Source organism: Giraffa tippelskirchi, chromosome 13 (assembly GCF_054371585.1).
Source record: "Giraffa tippelskirchi isolate mGirTip1 chromosome 13, T2T-mGirTip1v1.2.pri, whole genome shotgun sequence".
Lineage (NCBI taxonomy): Eukaryota > Metazoa > Chordata > Mammalia > Artiodactyla > Giraffidae > Giraffa > Giraffa tippelskirchi.
This window is the reverse complement of record NC_137287.1, coordinates 114,517,515-114,540,259: the sequence shown is the minus strand read 5'-3', so window position 1 is coordinate 114,540,259 and position 22,745 is coordinate 114,517,515. Positions and strand designations below refer to the sequence as shown.

General features: G+C 47.7%; 1 protein-coding gene across 9 annotated transcripts in view; it reads right to left on the bottom strand.

Annotated features, from left to right (window-relative positions):
- PKIG (cAMP-dependent protein kinase inhibitor gamma) overlaps nt 1–22,745 on the bottom strand; it is a 79,696-nt gene that overhangs the window by 23,020 nt on the left and 33,931 nt on the right. For 4 of the 9 annotated variants that reach the window (XR_014073156.1, XR_014073157.1, XR_014073155.1 and 1 more), the window contains exons 2-3: nt 19,233–19,353; nt 5,634–5,703 (exon numbers count right to left, since the gene is read on the bottom strand). The gene's annotated coding sequence lies outside the window, so the exon portion shown is untranslated. Of the gene's footprint in view, nt 1–5,633; nt 5,704–15,395; nt 15,576–19,232; nt 19,354–22,745 lie in introns of those variants that run through there. The other 5 variants (XR_014073160.1, XR_014073158.1, XM_081557080.1 and 2 more) reach the window with 2 other exon arrangements.

Here is a 22,745-nt window from a genome sequence, read left to right as displayed (position 1 = left end):
TCACTAGGAGTGTAACAATAAGATGTACAAGGCAGAGCGGGCTCGGAAAGCAGCCATTTACACACAGTCACTAACTTTAAAGGAATGACCCCTCCCCTCCTTTATATTTATTGCTCACTGGGCACCCAGGATTCAGCAAGGAATAGAACAGACTCTCTGCCCTCAGGAAGCTCACGCTCTGTTGGAGTGACTCATACTAACGAGCAAACAGAATAACCACCAGGGGTAACAGTGCCTCGGAGAAAATGGAAGGAGGGCAAGGGGCGGGGGGTTCTCTCAGAGTGGACAGAGAGACCCCCTCTGGGAGAGGGACATGGGTGCAGAGACTTGGGGGGGATACCCGGGTAAGTGTGCCAGGCAGAGAGAACAGTGTGCAAGAGGCGGGGCCTGCCTGGTGTCCAGCAAGAGGACAAGGAGGCCACGGGGCTGGTGCGGGGCGAGTCGGGGAGAGAGAAGGCTGAGGGTGGCCAGGGCCTTCCAGGGCCTTGGAGGATAAGAGCTGACCCAGAGTTTTGCTCCGCTTTTGACTTGACCCTTTCAGGGCCATTGCCAGATGAATGCTTTAACGCTCCCTTCTACGCCAGTTCTCAGTCTCCTCCCCGCCCCCCCAACCTGACTGGATGGGGAGTTAGGCCTGAGGGCGTCTTGTCACACATCCCTCACAGGCACAGACACTATTGACCCAAAAGCAGGGCCAGCTGGGGTGGCGGGGGGCCTCCGGTCTTCAGCTAAAGGAGAGATGAGGTTCTCATTCCATTCCTCCTGCCTCTGGAGAGAAGCAGAGCTCAGAACCCACACAGCACAACACAGGAGAAGACCGATGCAACAAGGGAACCTGGCAGAGTCTCACGTCTCCAAGCCAGGGACCGTCCGACCTGAGCAGAGACACAGGAAAAGACCCTGATGCTGGGAAAGATTGAGGGCAGGAGAAGGGGGCCACAGAGGATGAGATGGTTGGATGGCATCACCGACGCGATGGACATGCGTTTGAGCAAGCTCCGGACAGGGAAGCCTGGCATGCTGCAGTCCATGGGGTTGCAAAGAGTCGGACACAACTTAGTGACTCAACAACAGGTTCTCCTGTGCCTTTGGCCCAGAGCCTGCACAAGATTCCAGTCCCTCGGTTCAATACCCGAGCCCTCGCCCCCTACCTCCAGGCATGGGGTCTTTAGGGGATGGCCAGCCCCCAGGGCCCGGTGGCCCCTTCCCTGACCCAGCAGAAGGTAAGAGCTTCCTGCTTTGCCACCACACAGGTGCTGGCCCACCTGTCCCATATCTGCCTTCCCCACTGGCTCCAGGAGGACAGGCACCCCTTCCGGTCACTGTAACCCCACCATGTCGCAGAGTGTGTGACGCATGGAAGATGCTCAGTAAATACATCCGCATGAACGCGCTAATGAACAAACAAAATAAGCAATGAACATATGCACTCTCAAGCCAGTGATGAAAACAACCACCCGAGCCCTGGTCCCTGACCAAACAAATAACAAAGGGAATAATAAAATAAAAATGGCTACTATTTACGGGGTATATGTGCTATGCGTCGGATATGGTTAAGAAGTGCTCCTCGGTAGCCCTGTACAATTAGGTCCCTTTTACACACAGCAAGGATGTACTGGAACCCACCCTGCCCCGCACACCCAGGTGCCTGGCTCCGAGGCCCAAGGCCTCAAAGGTGGTGGCTCCCTTTGGCTCAGGGAAGCAGAGCACGCCAGAGTCAAGGACAGGTGAGCTGAAAGGGGCTGAAGTGGCAGGAGGGACTGACTGAGAGAAGAAAAGGAGACTCCCCTCGGTCTCCTTGAGACCTTCTTCCACCAGGTCACCTAACCGGCCAGGGCTCTGCTCCAGCTCTGAGAATCACAGGACGCTCCTTCACTCCTTCAGTGACTCCTTTAACACCGACAGAGTATGCACTCTTCCCAGCACGGGGACTGAGGATACTCTGGGAGGCCCTGCGTTACTGAACCCTCACAATGGACAGCCCATGGCTCGGAGAAGTCGCATGAGTCCCCTAAGGTCCTCCAACCAGTTACTGACCGAATCAGGCTTTGAACCTGGGTTTCCTCCACCCTGATTCCGAGCGCAGTCTCTAGGATGGTGCATCTGGGGACGGCTTTGTCTCAAGGTGGAGGACATCTGTCTCATCCTGAACAGAGAACTGTTCTGTCACCAAACTCCCTGCCCCTCTGGCTTGTCTCAGCGCAAATGACCCCGCCCGCCTGGGCCCAGGAAGGCCACGCTCTGTACTGACCGGGATGAGGAGTGTGCGGAGTACCTGACCGAGCGCCCACCACAGTGCCCGCTGCACGGCACCCAGGAAATGCTTTCAAAAAGAAGGAGTGAGGCAGGAGAGAGACACAGTGGATCTGCCAATCTGAAAGAGTCCAAGAGCGCGTGTGGTGGTACGCAACCTCCGAGTGCCTGACAAGGGCCTGCCCTGGATCTCAAAGTGATGGGCAACGAGCTGAGGGCCCCTTCACCTCGACAACTAGAGCCAGGTAGAGAGAGAGAGAGAGCCAGGGGCTCCGGTGACAGAAAAAAGATCCCACGGCTGGACCGCCGCAGGCTCTGACGCCCCTGGGGAAACGTGGCCCCGGGAAACCGTCATCGCTTTACAGCTGCTCGCTGAGAAGAGCCCACTTGACAGGCGATGCTGAGGAGTGGAAATTACTCAGAGAGAAACCTGTCTCTTGTCAATCCTAAATCTGGGCATATCAAAGACAGGCTCGTAGCTTCCTAGCTAATAAAACCATTTATAAAATACATTAGAGTCAGATTTCATGTGTCTAATTATTCCTCCGGGGATGACTCACTCTAGATCACCAAGATTCCCACACTGTTTCTCTTTTAAGCATCAGAACCTTCTGTGGAGACAGAAAGCAGACTGGTGGTTGCCTGGGACTGGGGAGGCTGGGGGGCTTGGGAGGGCGATGAGTTCAGGATGTGGGGTTTCTTTTGGGGGGAATGAAAAGGTTCTAAAATGATCATGGTGACAGACACACCACTCTGAAATATACTGTAGGCCAATGAATTGTATACTTTAAATGGGTGAACTGTGTGGCATGTGAATTATATCTCAGTAAAGTTGTACCAAAAAAAAAAAAAAAACCTTATCTGAATTAAAATGGAGAGAGACTCTTCTCAGGCACTGCACTAATGCATTAGTGTATTACCCACTAACCTTTTCTTAATGATTTAAGATCAGTGCTGTGTGCACAGTTTTTAGTATCTTGTATAACATGGCAATCTTCTCAGTATTATAAGATACAGAGCGGTTTGACCTACCCTACACAGCGCACTATTTTTTCCTAAAAACGGTGAATTTACTTTCACCATAAAGCTCGGTGGTTAAGCTCATGTATTGGGTCATGTATCACTTACTGACTGTGTAACCTCTGGTGAATTACAAGATCTTTCTGTGCTTCAGTTTCTCCACACGTAAAATAAGAGCTTCAACCTCCATGGGAAGTTGTGATGATCAAATAAGATAAGGTGTACAAAGCACTGGATGCTGTCCCTGGTGGTGGTAAGCCAGACTGAAATTCGGCTATCCGTCAACACTGTTCCCACTGGGCTGGCTTCCCAGGTGCCTCAGCGGCAAAGAACCTGGCTGCAGATTCATCTGCATCCAGGGGCACGGAGTCAGAACAGGACACAAGCCTGGTGGCTCAGGAAGGAGAGGCAGGAGACTTGGGTTCGATCCCTGGGTTGGGAAGATCTCCTGGAGGAGGAAATGGCAACCCACTCCAGTATTCTTGCCTGGAAAATCGCATGGACAGAAGAGCCTGGTGGGCTACAGTCCATGGGGCCACAAAGAGTTGGACATGACTGAGCATACAGAAAGAGCACTGTTCCCACTGCTGTCAATGTAGCTGCTCTAAAGCCCCTCTAAGCCATAGACTCAGAAACCAGAAAACCCCCAAAGTGTGCTCAGTGAGATGAAACAGGGGCTGGGGGTGCAATTTTGTGATTAGACTTTGGGACATGCCATCAGATGGCTCTAAGCTCCAGCGATATTAGCTAGTTAGTCCCAGTTCACCCCTAAGCAGAAAAACCTAGATGAGGTCACCCAGGATATCCTGGCACATGGAAGACTGGTGCCTAAGGAGACCCAGGACCCCAAAACACTTGGGGCTCTCTCTTGACCATACGTGCATGCTCAGTTGCTAAGTCGTATCCAACTCTTTGCACCCCAGGCACTGTAGCCCGCCAGGTTCCTCTGTCTATGGGATTTCCCAGGCAAGAATACTGGAGTGGATTGCCATTTCCTTCTCCAGGGGATCTTCCCAAATCAGGGATTGAACCCATGTCTCCTGCATTAGCAGGTGGATTCTTTACCATTGAGCCACCAGGGAAGCCCCTCTCTAGACCACTGATTCTTAACATTCAGAGGTCACAGACACATCTAAGAATCCGAGGAAAGCTGTAGATATTTAGCCTGTGAGAGTATGTGTGTGTGTATACATACAAAACTGTACCCATGTTTACAGGAAAAGCTTGAATCCCAGAAGAAGCCTGTTTAAATACCTTGGCTCTAAACTTCACATAACCCTAGCATCCTCAAGGTTCAGTGGCTAGGCCCCAGTGCTCCCACAGCAACTGGAACAGAAGGCCCTCTGACCTTGGCCAGATAAACAGTCCTGGGAGCTGACTGCCGCATCCAAGTCACTGCAAACATCTGCATCCAGGGGCTTCCCGGCGGCACTGAGTCAGAACAGGACACAGCCTGGTGGCCTGGGAAGCTGCTATAGGGCATTGCCCAAATGCCTTGCTGATAAGCAGCTGGGGAGTTTCAGACCCAGGGCAGCTGCCTGCCAGATAAGATCCTTTCTCTGCCAACAGAGAAGAGGAATCTTAGAAGCGGTGCTAGAGGCAGGCCGGGGCATGAGAGGGAAATCGAAGGAGCTGGAAATCCCCCAAACTCCTAGGACTACTAGGACTTGGACAGTGAAATAAAAACTGGAGATTCTGCCCAAATGCAAGAAGATGGAGCTAGAAAGGGGTAGATAAGTTGGGGGCAAGGGAGGTGGGTAGACCACGGGATCAGAGGCTGTTAAAAAATCTTTAGATACCATAAAGATATGAACACTGACCCAAGGCAGCCATACTTCCAGGCAGACCATTCTATGAACTGCATTCTTCTTCCAACTGGAAGGGACCTGCACCATCTCTCCTCATCAGATCACTGGGCTGTACTTTGCCTGCTTTTGCTCCTCTACCACAGTATTAAAATCCCCATCATGTGCCCTGGTCTTTACGAAAATACTTTTACAACAAAAAATTGGTGGATGGGGAAGTTGGCACCATGCCCAGATTTGCTAATAACTCCTGTGTATGATTCTATCTGCTTAAGTAGATGGTTGAAGAAACCCATTCTCTTGTAAGCCACCAGAGGTAGATTGTCTTTCTGATTCTCTATAGCATCAGAGAAACAGTGTAAATGGAATCAGGACTGAAACTGCAGTGCAATATTAGGTAAATTCTGAAAAGGGCCATCCTGCCTCTCTCTCATGGGACCCCGAGTCCTCTCTGATTTCATTTGGAACCGATTTCTTTTCCTTCTTCAAACGAAAGTGTTCAGGCAAACACTCGTGATGCTACAGCAGAGTGGTATGAACAATGTGACTACCCACCTGGTTTAGTTTCTTTTTCCTGCTCGCATCTCTTCAGATTTTCCACTGTTGACTAATCAATGTGGAAATTCTAAGGAACCAGAAGAAAAACAAAAATTAGAGCCAGACATCCCCTAGGGCTGTAAACTGAAGCACTCTTTTATGAATACAAGTTAACAATATCTATCAACCTATTAACTGTGCACATCCTTTGGCTCACTCAAACATCTAAAAATTTATACTATAAATAGGTTCACATAAGTTAAAAAAAAATGTCCAGTAAAACATATTGTGTAAAAGTTAAAAAATAAAAGAGGAAACAACTTAAGTGTCTGTTACTAGGAAAAAGAGTTAAATTATGATGTATTAACCCAGGGAGGGACTATACAGCCATTACAAAGAAGGGGGGAGATTTTGTTGTACTGACATGGGAAAATGTACATACTCTGGTGTTTAAAAAGTGTAAAATTGTATATACTATTGTTTGTTTTGTTAAAAAATGAACACGATTGTTTATCCTCAGGAAAAAAGTACAGCATTTGCGTATATACACACTTTTTGTGTCTCTATTAGAAAAAGGCAAACAGCAACCCAAAAACAGCGGCTCCCCCTGGGACTCAGAGACTGAGGGGCGAGGAATGAAAGGCTTTCAGTTTTTACACGAGCAGTTTCTGTTGCAGCTGAAAACTTTTATTAGAGGCACACACATCTTTCATAGTCATTATACATGCTATTTAAATTCTAAAGTATCAAGAGTAAGGGCAAAAGACATTTTTGGACAAAGACTAAGCAAGTTTACCATTGGCAGACTCCAAAATATTCTCCAATAGAAGAGAAAGTGAGCACAGAGTATCAGTGTGATTTCAGAATCAACAGTGAGCAAAGTCAGTAAGAATATTGGTGCATTGAGACAAGTACCGACTGTTAGTAAGAATGTTGGTGCATTGAAACAAGCACCAACTGTTAGTAAGAATGTTGGTGCATTGCAACAAGTACCGACTGAGTGAAACAAAGCTGGATGAGGAGGTAAAAACAAACTTGACAGTATTTGACAACGATAACATGGAAGATGGAACTGAAATCAGAGATAAATATTCTAAGGTCCTTGATTATTCAGGACAAAGAAATGCTGTTTTATTTTAGATAACACATGCATGATGTATACCGAAATTTTAAAAACAACAAAATATAGAAATAGAACGCATGAGTCCAAACCAGTTAGTATGCTCCTGGGTAGAAAAGTCTAATTATCCCAAAATGCCATGCTTCCCAAATTACTATATAATCTTAATTAAATTCCAATGAGAATACCAATAGGTTTCTTGGATGGGGGAATGAAAAAAATTACTTTAGAGTTCATATGGAATAGTAAGTATTCAAGAAAATTATCCAAGAAATAAAGAAAATTATAAAAAGTAAATAGGGGATTTGTCTTAAGATTTTAAAAAGTTACTATAAAGACATGATAATAAAAAGATACAGAATTAACAGAAGAACAGATAAATAAGTTGTGGGCTAGAACACCAAGTTCAAAAACATACCATAAAGGAACTTATTAATGACAAAGATGGGTTTCAATACAAAACAGAAAAGATGGCATATTTAATAAATGCTGCTGGCCTATCTAGAACAAAGTGTGATCATTACTCCTCACTATGCACAAACATAAGTTCCAAAGGGATTAAAGGTTCAGGATTAAATTTATTAAAACCATATAAGTATTAGAAAAAATTTATTAAAATATTTTTGTAACTTTCAGGTGGAGAAATTATTCCTAAACAAGGCAAGAAATTCAGGTACTATGAAGACCAATACAGAAACAAATTAATAAATAATAGATTAGGAAAAATATTTGCAACACATATGGGATCTTTAATATATAAACACATTAAGAGCTCCTACATGTGGCTGAGAAAAGGCAAACAATTCATAGGAAAATGGGCAAAGGAAATTCACAGATGAGGAAAATGAAAAGATCAGTTAACATGCAACAATGCTCAATCTCACTAAAGAATATACAAAAGTCAGATGCCATTTCCCCATCAGCTTGGTCACAAATAAAACAAGAGAGATGGAGGAGAGATGGACAGAAGAGAGAATCCCTAATACTGGTAAAGATTTAGGGAAGTGAAAGTACTCCCATATGGCTGGGGAAATGTCAACTATTAGAACTCGTCGTAAAGCAGGATTATACTGTCAATCAAAATATCAAGTATGAATACCTTTTAACCCAGCAATACTATTTTTGAAAACATAATCTATAAAAGTAAAAGCACCGGTGAAGAAAGATATGTACATGAAGATATTTAACGCAACAAGATTTTTAATATGAAAAAAAATGGTAGTAACTCGAGTATCTGTCAAAGGAGGACTGGTTGAATATATTGTGGTACCTCTAGATCTACAGCCCTGAAGTTATTTAAGAGTGAATCGGATTTGCACCTAACCAGGATGTATTATTTAGTGGTAAAAATAAACTGTAAAATAACAAAGTACAATCCCACTTCTGACAAAACACAATAACCACATACATACACAAAATATCCATCTACACAGGAGCTCGGAGAAAGGTATGCAAGGATGTACACCAAACTAACTACCCTGGTTATCTCAGAAGGATGCAAGTGGGGAGCAGGAGGAGAGGAGGGATTATGAACTTTTTCTGTATACATTTTCAAATTGTTCAGTTACAATGAGCACACGCATCACTCCAGGGGAAATCAATGACGAAAGTAAAAACAACAAAGAAATACACAGGAGAGCGGAGCCACGCAGGATAGTAAGCTATGTCACACACTACCCGTTTATCTTCACATGGGATAGCTAACTGTACTTCCTCTCACTTTCTTTTTTGGTCAGATAGAACAGGTCTTCCAACCTATCATTTTAACAGCTGGAAGACAATTTGTCTAAAAACATTTTTTTTTTTTTGGCCATTCCCTGAGGCATGTTGTCTCTTAGTTCCCTGATTAAGGATCGAACCCGCGCCCTGTGCGTTGGAAGCGCCCAGTTTTTACCACTGGACCGCAGGGGAATCCCCTGGGAGACATTTTTAAAAGCTTCATGAGATGGGGAAAAGCTGCACTTTTCCCCCTAAGCATTTACGTGTTTTATTTTAAAGGGGAAATTTTTTTTTACTTAAAAAAAAAATGCCCCCCTTTAAAAATCCACTGCCCTGCTCAGGTGGTGTGTGGGCTGGTTCTGCACCGTTGACTGTTTTCTGTGGCTCCCTGCCCCCAGTTACCTTCTTTCCCAAACGCAAATAAAAGTACTCCCAGGCACCTAGGGCTGCCGGGAACCAAGGCCCAGTAAACCGCAGCAGCTCTGCTCACAAGGCTCTCTCGGCCTCCAAGCAGATTCTCTGGCTTCGATATTAAATGGGTCCTGGAATCCAGAGAAGTGAAATGGATTGTTTTGTAACCCATTCTGACGGAAGCACAAAGGAAGGAGATGGTTTATCCCAGTGGATGAAATGAAAGAGAAAACAGGAACAGCGCGCTCACAACAAGCTCTTGAAGGCGAGCCGCCCGGGTGGAATCTGCCATTTCCGGGTTACCTGGAAGGTGCACTCTCTGCCCTCTCCCGGTGCCATGCTTTGCTTTTAATTTTATTTCATTAATAAGAAATCTTTCGCTGAAATAATAGTGATACTGCATGTATCTATAACACTTTATATTTTACAAAGCACTTTAAGATACTTCATCTTTTTTGATCTTTACAATGGCCCTGGGATCAGATCAGCGTCATTTCTCTTTGGAGATGAAAATGAGGCCCAGAGAAGTTAAGGATCTTTTAAGGTCACACAGCAAGTTGGTGATAGAATGGCAACACAAACTCTGGTCTCCAGACTCAACTCCAGCAGGGAGCTCACATTTGAAATCAGAGAGAAAGGGAACTAAGAGGTAAGCCAATAAATGAAAACACTGGCTCTTGGGAGTACTAGATTTTTCCTGCCCCTTATGAAAAAAACTACAGACGAGGAGGACTATTCTATGCCACCTTAGGGAGAAAGTCTGCTCAAACACTGGAATCCAGCTGCTGAAGAAGACAAGGAAAATCCTTTCTGGCCGCTGTCCTCGTTGCCTCCATCTTCTCCCTCTTCTCTCTCTTGCTTTCCCCTCTAGGCTTTAGCCCCACCGGCCTCCTTTCCGTTTCCCCAACATTCCTGCCTCCAGCCTTTCACCGGCGTTCCCCTCTCTACCTGGAACAGTCTTTCCCACAACGCAGCACCCTTGCACCCCAGTCCCCTGCTCCCACCTTAGCTCTCAGCATAACCGACTCATCTGGGTTCAAACACCACCTCTTGCGGCAAACCTGCCCTGACCACACTCTCCTCCGCATCCCTCACTTGTCCTGGGTATTTCATGACACCACTATCAGTCCTGTACGCTACAGGTGAGGAGGGACCATGGCTGTTCTGTGCAGCGCTCTCCAACTATCACCTTGCCCGGTGCCTAGCAGATATTAGGTGCTCAATAAACATAGGCTGACTATGTGAACGAGTTCCTGAAGTGAATCGAACGCTCGGCTTAAATGCTACTCTGTCAGGCCTTCCATAGCACTGTCCCTCTCTTGGGGCACATGACCACATGTGTTAAGAGTTTTTCTTCCTATCAGGCTGGGAGCTACTTACAAGTCTCACATACCCTGGTATTGCCCCCAGCACCTTGCATAACACTGAAAACACAAGGGTTTTTAATGATGGATGAATTCGTCCTTCCATACAGGAAAGTACAAAGGAAAGCTGGGGTCCCTAATCGATGGCAGACTGTGGTTTCTCCCCCGCCCAAGAGGAGAGCAACACAGAAGCTGAGCACCTCTGAGATACGCAAAGAGGGACTCTGCCCGGGGAGAGAATAAAACGAGCTCAACTCCCGATGCAGTGGTGTGCGCCTAAGAAGCGGATGGGAGCATAACCATGGATTGCTAATGGGAACTTACACAGGCGAAAACTTCCCGGTGGCTAACTGTAAATGCGGATCAGAGACCTAAAAGATTCATGCTCTTTGACCTCACCATGCCTTATTTAAAAATCAGAGAACTGAAATCACTGGGTGATGATTTCAGTTTGTTTTTCCGTACTGTCTAGCTTTTCCTTTCCATGGTGGGGGTTTAGTCGCAAAGTCGTGTCCGACTCTTGCGACCCCATGGACTGCACCTGCCGGGCTCCTCTGTGTATGGGATTTCCCAGGCAAGAATAATGGAGCGGGTTGCCATTTCCTTCTCCAAGGGATCTTCACGACCCAAGGATTGAACCCATGTCTCCTGCATTGTAGGCAGTCTCCTACGTTGCAGGCACATCCTTTACCGACTGAGCCACCAGATCTAGCTTATCCTCCCATGAAGGTGTTCTATCTTTGTAATCCGGAAAAAAAAAAAAAAGCCACAATAAATGTAAAAACAAACCAACAGAAAGCCTAGTGGTGATTTTAGATGACAGAATCACCCATCCCTAGGATTCCGTGTCCTCTAAGTTGGGGCCGTTGCATTTTCCTGACAAGTTCCTTTCTATCCTCTGAAACCCTGTGGGATAGGAAGGTGCTGGGGGTGAAGGCTTCAGCAGGAGCGGCTCTCGTTTCTCCTTAAGGCAAGTGCTGGCACGGCTCTGGGCATCAGGAAATGGAGGGGAGCCTGGGGGTAATCAACCCAGCTCGGATTAGGACCTCGTCCACCTGCTGCTGATCCGCCATAATTATTCACTCATCTGCCCGTCCTGCGATGCTCCGACAACTGCACCAGACCAGAGGTTGTCTCTTCATCAGCCTGTTCCTCGAGCCTCGAGCTCAGGAACCACCAGCCCTCAGCACTGTTCACTGACCAGCAGGGCCCAGAGCCATACAGCACTAAACATAATAACAGACCCAGGTCCCTGGGACATAGTAAGAATGCATTAGCAACCAAATGCTTCATTATTCGAGTGCCCTGAAGGTCCATTATTCAGTTCGGAAGAGCCAAGTTGAAGGACAGCAATTTCTTGGAAGATTAGAGACTACTTTTACAGTTAGGAGATGCTGGCCTCCTCCGGTCAGAGCGGCTGCGTTAATCATCGGCAATACAGAATCGCTCAGCATGGCAGCTGAGTGCAACTCCCAAAGAAACCATTCTTTGAAGGGATAGTACTTAAAAGTTTTTGTGAGGCGTTTCTGAAGGATTTCCAGGAGGTAGTGAGCTCAGCCTTGGGTCGTGATTGATGACTTGTTTCCGAGAATCTTAGACTTTCCACGTCTGTCTCCACTTAGGAATCACTCCTGGCCGCCCGTGAAAGCGCCTGGCGGAGTGGACTGGGGGTTCAGCTGCTCGTCAAGCTCAGAAAGGAACACCTGCCACCAGCTCTTCCCTTTGGTCGCTGGGTGGGCCGGGGACCTCTGGTGTCAGGAAAAAGCACCCACTTCTGCTTCTGGCCTCAGCACTTCAGTGGGTGACAGCAAACGGTGCTGGGGCTCGGGTTAAAGAGCCAGCGTGGCAGCCCCAGGGCCCATCTTGGCGGGGGGGCTGGGAGGGGTGTGTGTGTGTAGATTGAGGACTTCAGAGATGACTTCCGGCTCCTCACACAAATGCCATCCTGGGACTGGGGGGCCAGGGGATGTCAGCTCACATCCTAGGATGTCAGCTAACGTTCTCTTTCTGGAAACCATAAAGCAGCTAATCCTGAGCACGTATTACTGAGTCAGCTAAGTGTTGTGAGCTTTAAGCTGCTTTGTCCTCATGGCACCCCTGCCTGCCTGCTGAGTTGCTTCAGTCGTGTCCGACTCTTTGCGACCCCGTGGACTGTAGCCCACCAGGCTCCTCTGTCTATGGGATTCTCCAGGCAAGAATACTGGAGTGGGTAGCCATTCCCTTCTCCAGGGGATCTTCTCTGGAGATCCAAGGATCGAACCCCCATCTCCTGCACTGCAGGCAAATTCTTCACTGCTGAGCCACTAGGGAAGCCCCGGCACCCCCAAGGTAGGTATAATTGTGATCCCACACTTCTGAGAAAAGAAGAGGGGTGGGGAGGGATCTCTCCGAGATGGCTCAACCTCGCATGGAACCCTAGACTGTCTACGGTGACAGGGACTGGGGACACCAGCCATCCCGGGGGCCACAAATACAAGTGCCCACAGGGGCCAAGCGCCAGGCAGGAGTCTGGAGAGCACTAGACAGACTGGGCAAGCACTCACATTCAACAAAAATAAAAATGCAAACCAGGTACCTTTCTTCCAGGGTATCACCTCCTCCTCACCACCACCTTAGGAGAGGGACGGATTTTTTAAGCAGCTGAAGTGTCGGGGCCCTGCGGGCTCGAGGGTCCTGGGTGAGGTTGGGGTGGAGGCCCAGGCCCTCCTGCTGCCCACACCCCAGGGCGGTGCCCTGGCAGCAACGGTCCACTTTCAAAGGGTTCAGCTGCTGGGAGGAGATATGCTGCAGCTCTCAGATCTGCCAAGGGGCTTCACGAGCCCTCCAGTTCACCACGATCTTAATCCAGTCAGTCAGTTCAGTCGCGTCTGACTCTTTGTGACCCCATGGACTGCAATACGGTCTTAATCCAAATAGTCTTAAATACTGCATCTTCCTAGGGTTAGGGTCTCTGATAGGCTCTTAAAGAGAAGAAAAACCCTTCAACTGCCAAGACCTGGAACCTAGGAAACCCAAAGTCCAAGACCTGACAGCTTCTTTTGCTTTTCTTTGTACTTTGGCTCTGGCCAACCTTTCCCTGCAATGCCCACTCCGGTTATCCTGCCCTGGAGGATCCCATGGACAGAGGAGCCTGGCGGGCTACGGTCCATGAGGTTGCAGAGAGTCAGGCACGGCTGAAGCAACTGAGCACGCACACTCACGCCCCATTTCCCAGCAGCGGTGCGGACTGTGTCGAGGTGAAATGGAGAGGGGAGGGAGGCGAGTAGAGATTTCCCATTTCCTCTTCTCCCTCTCATTGGCCAAGCTAGGGAGTGGGACAGCGGGCTTGAAGTTAAAACTGAGTATGATGTGTCTCCTCTGTACCTATGTCCCAAGTTCTCTACCAGGAATGAGGAGATGGGGCCTGCGGTCCAGCGGAAGCAGTGAAGGGATGTCATGCCAGCACAGCTCAGGTGCGACTCTCTGGTGGTCAAGAGGTTAGGATTTGGCCTCTCACAGCTCGGGTAAACATAGGAAGGAGTTCAGGAAAACATGGGAACACATAGTGGAGAGTTACCCTGTCGGTGGAGTCGGGGAATAATGATACTGACTGCCTGGTGTTATGTGGAAGGATGAGCATAAGACAGGGCCTGGCTCTTACCAGGCGCTCAATACTTACTGTTGGTTCTTTTTCCTCATCGCTCCCCGATATACACGCACAGACACTGAGGACTTCTCCTTCCAGAGCACAAAATCTGACAAAATTTAAACTCGGCAGTAACCACAGTGCCTATTTTGTGTCCTCTTTTAGTTCTTCTAGAGGCACCAGTTTTCACCCACTCCGGGATGCTGACAACCAAGGGCCCTTTGTTCCTCGAGCCCTAAGGGTTCTCCTCAAAGGGGAAAGGGCTTTGGTGGTTTCTTTCAGGCTGAATTTGGGAACAGAGCTGACCCTTGAGCAGCACAGGGGTGAGGGGCACCGATCCTCTGGGCAGCTGAAAATCCACGTGTGACTTGACAGTCAGCCCTCTGTATCCACGTGTCCGCAGCATCCCAGGCCTGCCTCCGTGGATTCAACCAACTGCGGATGCTGGTTCTGTATTGCGTTATTTATGGGGAAACATCCGCACGACTGCGGACCCTCACAGTTTAAAGCCATGTTGTTCAGACGGAGTGCTCATCTAGTTTCGCCCCTCATTTAGGTACAAACGAGGGAACTGAGGTCCAGAGAATAAAACACCTGCCCAGGGCCCCACAGTTTCCTTGGGTGGCCCTTCTATTATATAGTGGCTCTTGCTTTTTTTTCTTTTTTTAAAGCTGGAGGCTTTCTTCTTTAACTGTGATTTTTCAACCATTTTTACCTGTGAGGAAGGTGAGTGGAACACACACAGCACCTGCAAGCTTTGTATCTCAAGCCACCTGAGAACCCTCGGCTCGGCCCCCACAGGTACGGCCCCCTCCCTTCCTCTCTGCACTGAGTGGCTCCCTCGGTTTAAAATCCGGAGGACAGAACCCAGCGGAGAAAATGCCCAAGGGCTTACAGTCTTGTGTATTTTCTAGCAATAAGCAGCACATTTTTTTTTTTTAAAGGAAGCAATTAAAAGATCAGAAAGCCAAAGGTAAAGATTTCTGTCTTGGAGTTTCCTAGGCAGCTCCTGCAGCACTGGGCAAAAGTGATGAGGTAACGTCATGAAATCTAACCGTCTCTGTATCTTAAACTGAAAATGCCCCATGTTGCCTCTGAAAGCGGCAGATTACGGGGACTTCTCATCTGCAGAGACATTTCTCTCTAGAATGTTTAAGATTTTTGGGGGTCCCACCTTGGTCATCAGAAAAATAAATTAGAAAAGTTTCCCCAAACACCAGTTTCTACAGGAGGATTTATTTCCTCATCTATATTTGGGGCAAGGAGCTGCTTTTAAAGCCCGAGTGACTCTGTCCAAGTTCTTTGGGAAACAAAATAAGACAGCATTTGACTGGAGCCCTGTCTGTGAGCCTTAAAGTTCAGACTCTAGCCCTAGGCGGTTTCAGACAAAGCCATGGTTTTCAGAGCAATAATATATCATAATATAAAAATAGACACTTGGTGACCAACGGGCTGGAAAGCAAACTCTCCGGAGAGCCCTGCCTCCCAGCCTGCTTCTCCCTGGGGGTGGGGGTGGTGGCAGGGAAGAAAGTCCTACTTACTGAGAGCAGAGTTCCTTCCAAGGCCAGCGGTCCTTGGTCAGAAGGGAAGGTCGAATTTAAGGAGCCGGCATTCAGGACGCCTCCCCTCGGAGGGTAAGCAAGACTAGCAGAGTGGGCCGGTAGGGGCAGGCGGGCTCTCTCGTGCCCCTCTCTCTCTCTCTCTCTCCCTCTCTCCTAAATGAAACGCACTTCTAGGTTTTAGTGGGTGTTTCCCACGTCTCGGGCCAAGTAAGTCCCCATTTGTTGTAACCCAATGCTCGGCCTGATGATGTCAACCACTCAGCTCCCTTGTTCAATTTCCACCTCTCCGTCCACAGGAGAGATCCGTTTCCTGCAGACAATGAGCCGCGGGGGCTGTAACTGCATCCCGGGCCGGCACGTTTGCCTAACATCCTTCCTTCCCGGCATAAATCCCTTTGCCTCTTAGTCACTGCTGACCGTGGGCTGATGCTGTGCCATGGTCCAGTTCACTTTTTGGATGTATGATAATGCTAGTTAGGGCGGAGAGCTGCACACTCCCCCCCACTCTGTCCCACCCCCATCTTCTTTCTTCCTGCTCAATTTTCTAAGCTGTTGAATTCCTCCCCAAAGCTTCCTAGGTGCGTGCTAGACAGAGGGCGCGAGTCTGTCCTTTACTTCAACAGATGGCACATGTCCACACCAAAGGCTTAGAATGGGCACTGGGCTGTTGCCTGGGAACTGGGCTCTGGTCCCCATCACGCTCCTAACTGAATGAATGACCCCATGCACATCACCTCTCTCTTTGGACCTCAGTTTTCTCATCAATAAAATGAGGGTTTTGGTGTCTTCCACTTCAAGAATTCAGTAACGGATGAGCTTAATCAACAAATTCAACATAAGGAACTTTACTACAAAGCGGCTGACCACAAAGTGGCTTGAGGGAGGGAGGAACCCTGGAGGGGTCGGAGGCTACTGCTCAAGATGCCTGGTTCAGCTTAGGCTCCCTCAACCCCCTTTCTGGTGGAGCTGAACAGTTTCTCTGGGAGAAAACTCCCAAGAATTCACTGGACAAGTCCTGGGGAACATGGAAAGAGGCAGCATAAACTACGAGATAAGATAAAGCAGCAAGAGAATTTAACTGTCGTAAGGGACTAACATGAAACAGTCGTGGTTACGAGAGATAGTAAGTAATTTCCTGCATTTGAAGAGTGCTTGATAAGAAAGACAAATAAAGCCTCTTTGCTTTGGTGTACAGTGGGAAGCAATGTGACGTGTATAGCGATTATGAGCATCAATTTCAGAGCCAGGGATGCAGCTGCTCTGACACCTATGTGACTTAACTTCTCTGAACCTTTTTTTTTTAAATTGCAAAATGGGATAAGAGGGCCTCCATTTGAGGACACTGAGAATGAAATAACATATGTAAGGGACCTGAAGGTACTTGGACACGTGAGTGATGATAGATGGTTGTACTTGTTGTACACAATCTCCTTTGAGGACTTCCCTGGCTGTCCAGCGGTTAAGACCCGCCTGCCAATTCAGGGAACACAGGTTTGATCCCTGGTCTGGGAAGATCCCACACGTCTAAGGACAACTAAGCCCGTGTGCCACAACTACTGAGCCTACACCCTAGGGCCTGCGCTCCACGACAAGAGAAGCCACCACAATGAGAAGCCTGTGCCCCGCAATGAAGTCATCGCTGTGCAATGAAGACCCAGCACAGCCAGAAATAAACAAATTTTTAAAAATCTCCTTTGACTCTCACTTGAGGAGAATTAGGTCATTGCTAATCTCCTTTTCCTGGATAGGAAAATGAAGCACAGATAAGTTAAGAGACGTGCCTGAGGGCACACGGCTGAAGATGAGAGGCCCAGACTTGGAAACGGAGTCTTTTAACTCCTCCTGAGGCCAGCGCACGAGCCACACAACAGCCAATGCTCCTTCCCAAAACGGTTACTCCATGGAGCTGGACCCTCAGTTCTAAATGGGATCATCCCCACTTTGGGAAACAGGCTAAGCTTCTTCTCAAACCAGTGGGGAAGCAGTGGGAGGGAGAGTCTTCCGGGGTTCAACCAGGCCTGGGACCGGGAAAGTCGTCAGGCTATTGGCTGATAGGAAACACTTCAGGCCGCTAGGTAAGAGGGGCGCTTACCTGCTGTTCTACCAAAATACTGTGTGGCCTGAGGCACATCTGGGCCTCAGTGGCTCCTCCCCCAAAGACGCAGACCTGATTTGCCTTAAAGCCATTTGGGACTTGGGCCCAATTGGGAAAGAAGCTATTTATAGGTGGGAGGAAGGCTGTGGCAGTGTGTGACTGAAGAATAATTTTAATGAGTGCTCAAAAAACTCTGATGTTAATCAGAAAAGGTCCCAGCAAACAGGGTGTGTGTTAGGAGGGAGTGTGCCACTCCGCGGGCTTTCCCACAGGTTGGTGTGAGACTGCAGGAGAATACAGGGGACACGGGCCTGGTCACCCACAGAGAGCGGCGGTCCACAGACAGGAGAGACCGCTCCCTTCTCGTCCCTGGACCTCCTGCCTGAGTAGGACCCTGCCAGTTAGCTTCTTTGGGCTTTGGTTTCCCAGTGGAAAATGAGAATAATAACAGCTTTCCTCCTTCAAAGTTCTTGGGTGACTTATACCACATACTACAAGTTCAAAAATACTTGTAAAAATCAGCTGGCACATCCTAAAAACATCATTTTCTAAGTCTGACTCAGTGTCACCACCCTCTGCCCTGAGCACGACGTGACAATGAGTAAGGTCAAGAATGTCGATAAGCCACAGAGGAGGGCTGCTGTTTGTCTAGAACGTCAGGATGAGTAAGGAACAAAGCCTCGAAGCGCTGCCTGACGTTCTCACAGACACACTCTGCGTGCAGGGCCCGGAGGCGGGGTGGTGCTTGGCTGGGCCCTTATTCCAGAAACCTGAGTGGGCGCCAGGAAGTGAAGCCAGATCCTGACAGGTCAGTCTACTGACATCACCCTCGGCGCGCTGAAGCACGGTTTGCCACTTGAAGGAAAAATACTAGGAAGGCGCCCATTCATAAAAACGAAGATAGCGTTTTCCTTGACAGCACGTATTCTGTCACATGAGCCCCGAGGACCGGATAACCGTCCATCTGTGACAGAAGCCACGAAGACAGAACTGTGATGAAACCAGCACAGCCAGTCTGTCCTCTACTGGCCACGGCAGGGGACACGCTGCGTGGACCGGGGCCACGCGCCGAGCTGTAAAACCCCCACTGGATGGCATCCTTACCTGAATCAGCGACAGGAAAGTTATTCCCAGTCTCATCCGACCGTTGTGGAAACGCGGACTGGCCGGCCTGCCCAGAGGGCCCCCTGGAGTAAGTGCTCCAGGACGGAGCCTCTGCTCCAAGCCGGGGCTGCCTGGGCCAGACCTGTCTCCTGGGGCCCCTTTCTCTGCTGCTGCCTTCTCAATGCTCCCCTGGAGGAACTCGGTGGGTTTCCCCAGCCAGCAGGACTGGCCCCATGTGAGGATAAAGGAAACTGGCAGCTTTGCCGCCCAGGGCTGGCCTGAAGGCCCCAGAAGCCCCTTGGCCCCAAAGTCGCCTTTAATTCCCATCCCTTCACCCCTAGTGCTGAAGGGATTTCTCCCACTGAATTTTCTAAGTACTTGATCTGTTTCTCTCTTAAGAGACTTATCCTTTTTTCCTTAGAGGCATATTTATATCCGGACAGAGCTTATTCTGCTGTAGAATTTGAGCATCTTAAGCAAAAGCTATGTCTAGTTTATGAGCATTTTGTACGTGTTATACGGCACTTATTAAAATAAGGAAATCCATAAATAACAAAAACCTGTAGTGAATGTTTATCATATATCAGATGACATTCTATCTGCTTTATATAAATTACCTCATTTAATCTCGACAAGGATCCTACGAGGCAGGTATATTTATTATCTCCACTTGACACGGGACAAAATTCCAGACACAGATCACCTGAGTAACTTGTTTCGATGGTAACCGATGAATAGCTGTTGAAAGGAGTATGTGAATGAATAAATTCTGGCCACCGCTAACTACCCACCCTCTGGGCTTCCCTGGTGGCTCAGACAGTAAAGAATCCGCCCGCAATGCAGGAAACACGGGTTCGATCCCTGGGTCAAGAAGATCCCCTGGAGAAGGGAAAGGCAATCCACTCCAGTATTCTTGCCTGGAGAATCCCCATGGACAAAGAAGCCTGGCAGGCTATAGTCCATGGAGTCACCGAGTTGGACATGAGTAAGTAACTAAACATGCACGCGTGCACCCACCCTCTAGTCCAAACACCTGTTGTTAAAACACAATTAACTTTTCACCCAATCAAAGGCCAGTTTCAGCTGTCGTGCCATTTCAAATGCACTTATTCCCTATGCCACACAGCTGCAAGTTCCCCTTTTTTCCAGACAAATTGAGAAACATATCGCCTGAGATTTAATAAATCAAAGTAGATTTTGTTTGCTTTCAAATTAGAATCATACTTGCTTATGGTAAAAAAAATAAAAATAAAAATAGGAAAGTAGAAAAGATCAGAAAAAAAAAGGAAGGTGACCCATCATTCTATCACTAGGAACAGCCTGTTAACCTCCTGAGGGCACAGACCCGGAAAGAACTGTACCGTCACTCAAGACAGTGTTTGAGTTCAGAAACGTAAGTCATTTGGGGGCGGGGGTGGTTAACTCCACAAAAGACAACAAATGTTTGATATGCGAACACCACACTGCCCCTCCCTACCTTTTCCAGCCTTCTTAAAGACCTGCTTCCCACCAGCAAGAGATGGGTTTCAGCTGGCAGCAGTTATGGGAGAGATGGGATCTCCAACTCTTGAGTTAAACAATCTTAGATATGTTGACTTTTAGAGCTGAAAACAGCACGTGGTTTCCTCATTTTTGAGACGGGGAATGCCAGGCCCCAGAAGGCAGGGGTATTTTCTGAGGCTGAGCAGTCTGGTGCTCTAACAGTAGGAAGACCTTCTATTGGTTTGAGGTGCTCTCTCTCTGACACTGCACTTGAACACGCATCTGACTGGCCCCACCCTCTTGTTTTTTTTTTTAAAATACTTATTTATTATCTTCATTTTTGGCTACACCAGGTCTTAGCTGTGGCATGTGGGATTTTTGATCTTCCTTGCAATAAGTTGAGAAGGAAATGGCAACCCACTCCAGTATTCTTGCCTGGAGGATCCCATGGACAGAGGAGCCTGGTGGGCTACAATCCATAGGATTGCAAGAGTCGAACATGACTTAGCGCTATCTTTCTTTTCTTTTTCTTTTTTTTTTTTGTAACAAGTGGGATCTTTAGTTGTGGCATGTGAAATGTTAGTTGCTGTATATGGGATCTAGTTCCCTGGCCAGGGATCAATCCTGGGCCCCCTGCTTTGAGAGCAGAGAGTCTTAGCCACTGGACCACGAGGGAGGTTCCCCCACCCTCTTGTTTTGGTTAATTGTTACTCAGCCATCAGATCTGATTAAATGTCACTACCTTCTGGGGGTCTTTCCTCTGAACCACGTGAGCTCCCTCACATGTCAGGGTCTCCAGGCACCTTCTGCCTCTCCTCTCATAAACTGTTAACATATGTTATTGTTAACACATGTTACATGTACTGTGGACACCAACCACAAGGTCAATGACGTGTCTCCTTCATTCACTGGTACAGAACACTGGTACAGAAACTCAATAAATATTTTCTAAACACACACACATATCCCGGATAGTCCAGGCTTACGTATGTATGTGAAAGTCACTCAGTTGTGTCTGATCCTTTGCGACCCCGTCGACTATACAGTCCATGGAATTCTCCAGGCCAGAATACCAGAGTGGGTAGCCTTTCCCTTCTGCAGGGGATCTTCCCAACCCAAGGACTGAACCCAGGTCTCCCACATTGCAGGTGGATTCTTTACCAGCTGAGCCACAAGGAAAGCCCAAGAATACTGAAGTGGGTAGCCTATCCCTTCTCCAGCAGATCTTCCCAACCCAGGAATTGAACCAGGGTCTCCTGCATTGCAGACGGATTCTTTACCAACTGAGCTATCAGGGAAGCCCTTAATGCAATTGTTTATGCTTAAAAAAAAAAAAGTACCATGTCTTCTAAACTTTAAACCAAGCTTTCCCTCTTGTCAGGTAGAATCATTAGAGAACAAAAGATTTCATTCCAAATAATCTCTAAAAGATGTTCAAGATGACAGAAGATGAAGTCCAGAGCACAGGGACAGGAAAACACCTGTGGAAATGTGGGAAGCCCAGGAAGCTTTGGGGCTGGGGACAGCGGGCATCAAGAGGATTTGGGAAGAGGACTGAAAATGAGGGGACCCACTGAAGCCCCTGTGCCAGTCAGCTGCCACGACACACCCGCAGCACACGGAGGGTCAGCAAGCTCTGCAGAACCCCAGGCAGACGGGAGGGCTCTTTGAATAAACGGAATGATCTGCCTTGGGGTGAGCCAGGGCTTCGAGTAAGAGAGTGGGCATCCTTACTCTAACTTTTAAAGGACCTTCAGTCTCAGGTGCCCTAGAGTAGGATGCACCCTTCAGGATGGTACCGAGAGCTTCTAGCAGCTTCCTAGGCGGCGGTAGGGTCTCTGGGGCAAACAGACAACCAATTCCAGAGGAAATCAAGGCCTCGCTCCTAAAAGGAGGCTTTATTATCGACTATAAGTGGCAGAAAGAAAAAACTATCATAGGGCATCTGATGAAAACCAACAGCATGACAGAGACTGAAATAAAGAGAAAAATAGACTCCACCATGAGAACAAAGGCTCAAATAGTAAGCTTTATTAAAACAAAATTCTTATGTCTTCAGAGAGATTCTGAAGATCCTGTGTCCATAAAACATAAAATAAATGGACAAAAATGGGCTCTTAGAAAGTAACAACATGAAAACTGAAATTGACAATTAAGGAGAAGGGCTGGAAAATATGAAAAGGAAATCTTTTAAAATATAGAGAAAAAAATATCCACAGGATAAAAAAGGATCTTGATATAGAACAACAATCCAGGAAGTTCGACGTCAGACTAAATAGGAATTCCCGAAAAAGAATAGGATAGAAAGTACAACAGTAAGTTATCTAAGAAATCATGAGGAAAAGTTCTCAGAGACAAAGGGAGACTGCATCTTCAAACTGAAAAGCTTAAAAAGCACCAAGAGGATGAAAAAAGACACAGTGTCTTGACCTTTTAGAATTCAAAAAGGAAAAATTGCTACACTGTTGTAGAGAGACAGATTATTTCAATAAAAAAGAATCAAATTGGTATCAGACCTCTTGCCAGCAATGCTGGTACCTGAAGAAAAGGAGCAAGGCTTCCAAGAAAACAGTTCAAACTGATTTGGGACCTAGAATGTATATTCAGCTAGGCAAAATAAAGACTTTTTCAGAATTGCAACGACCTAG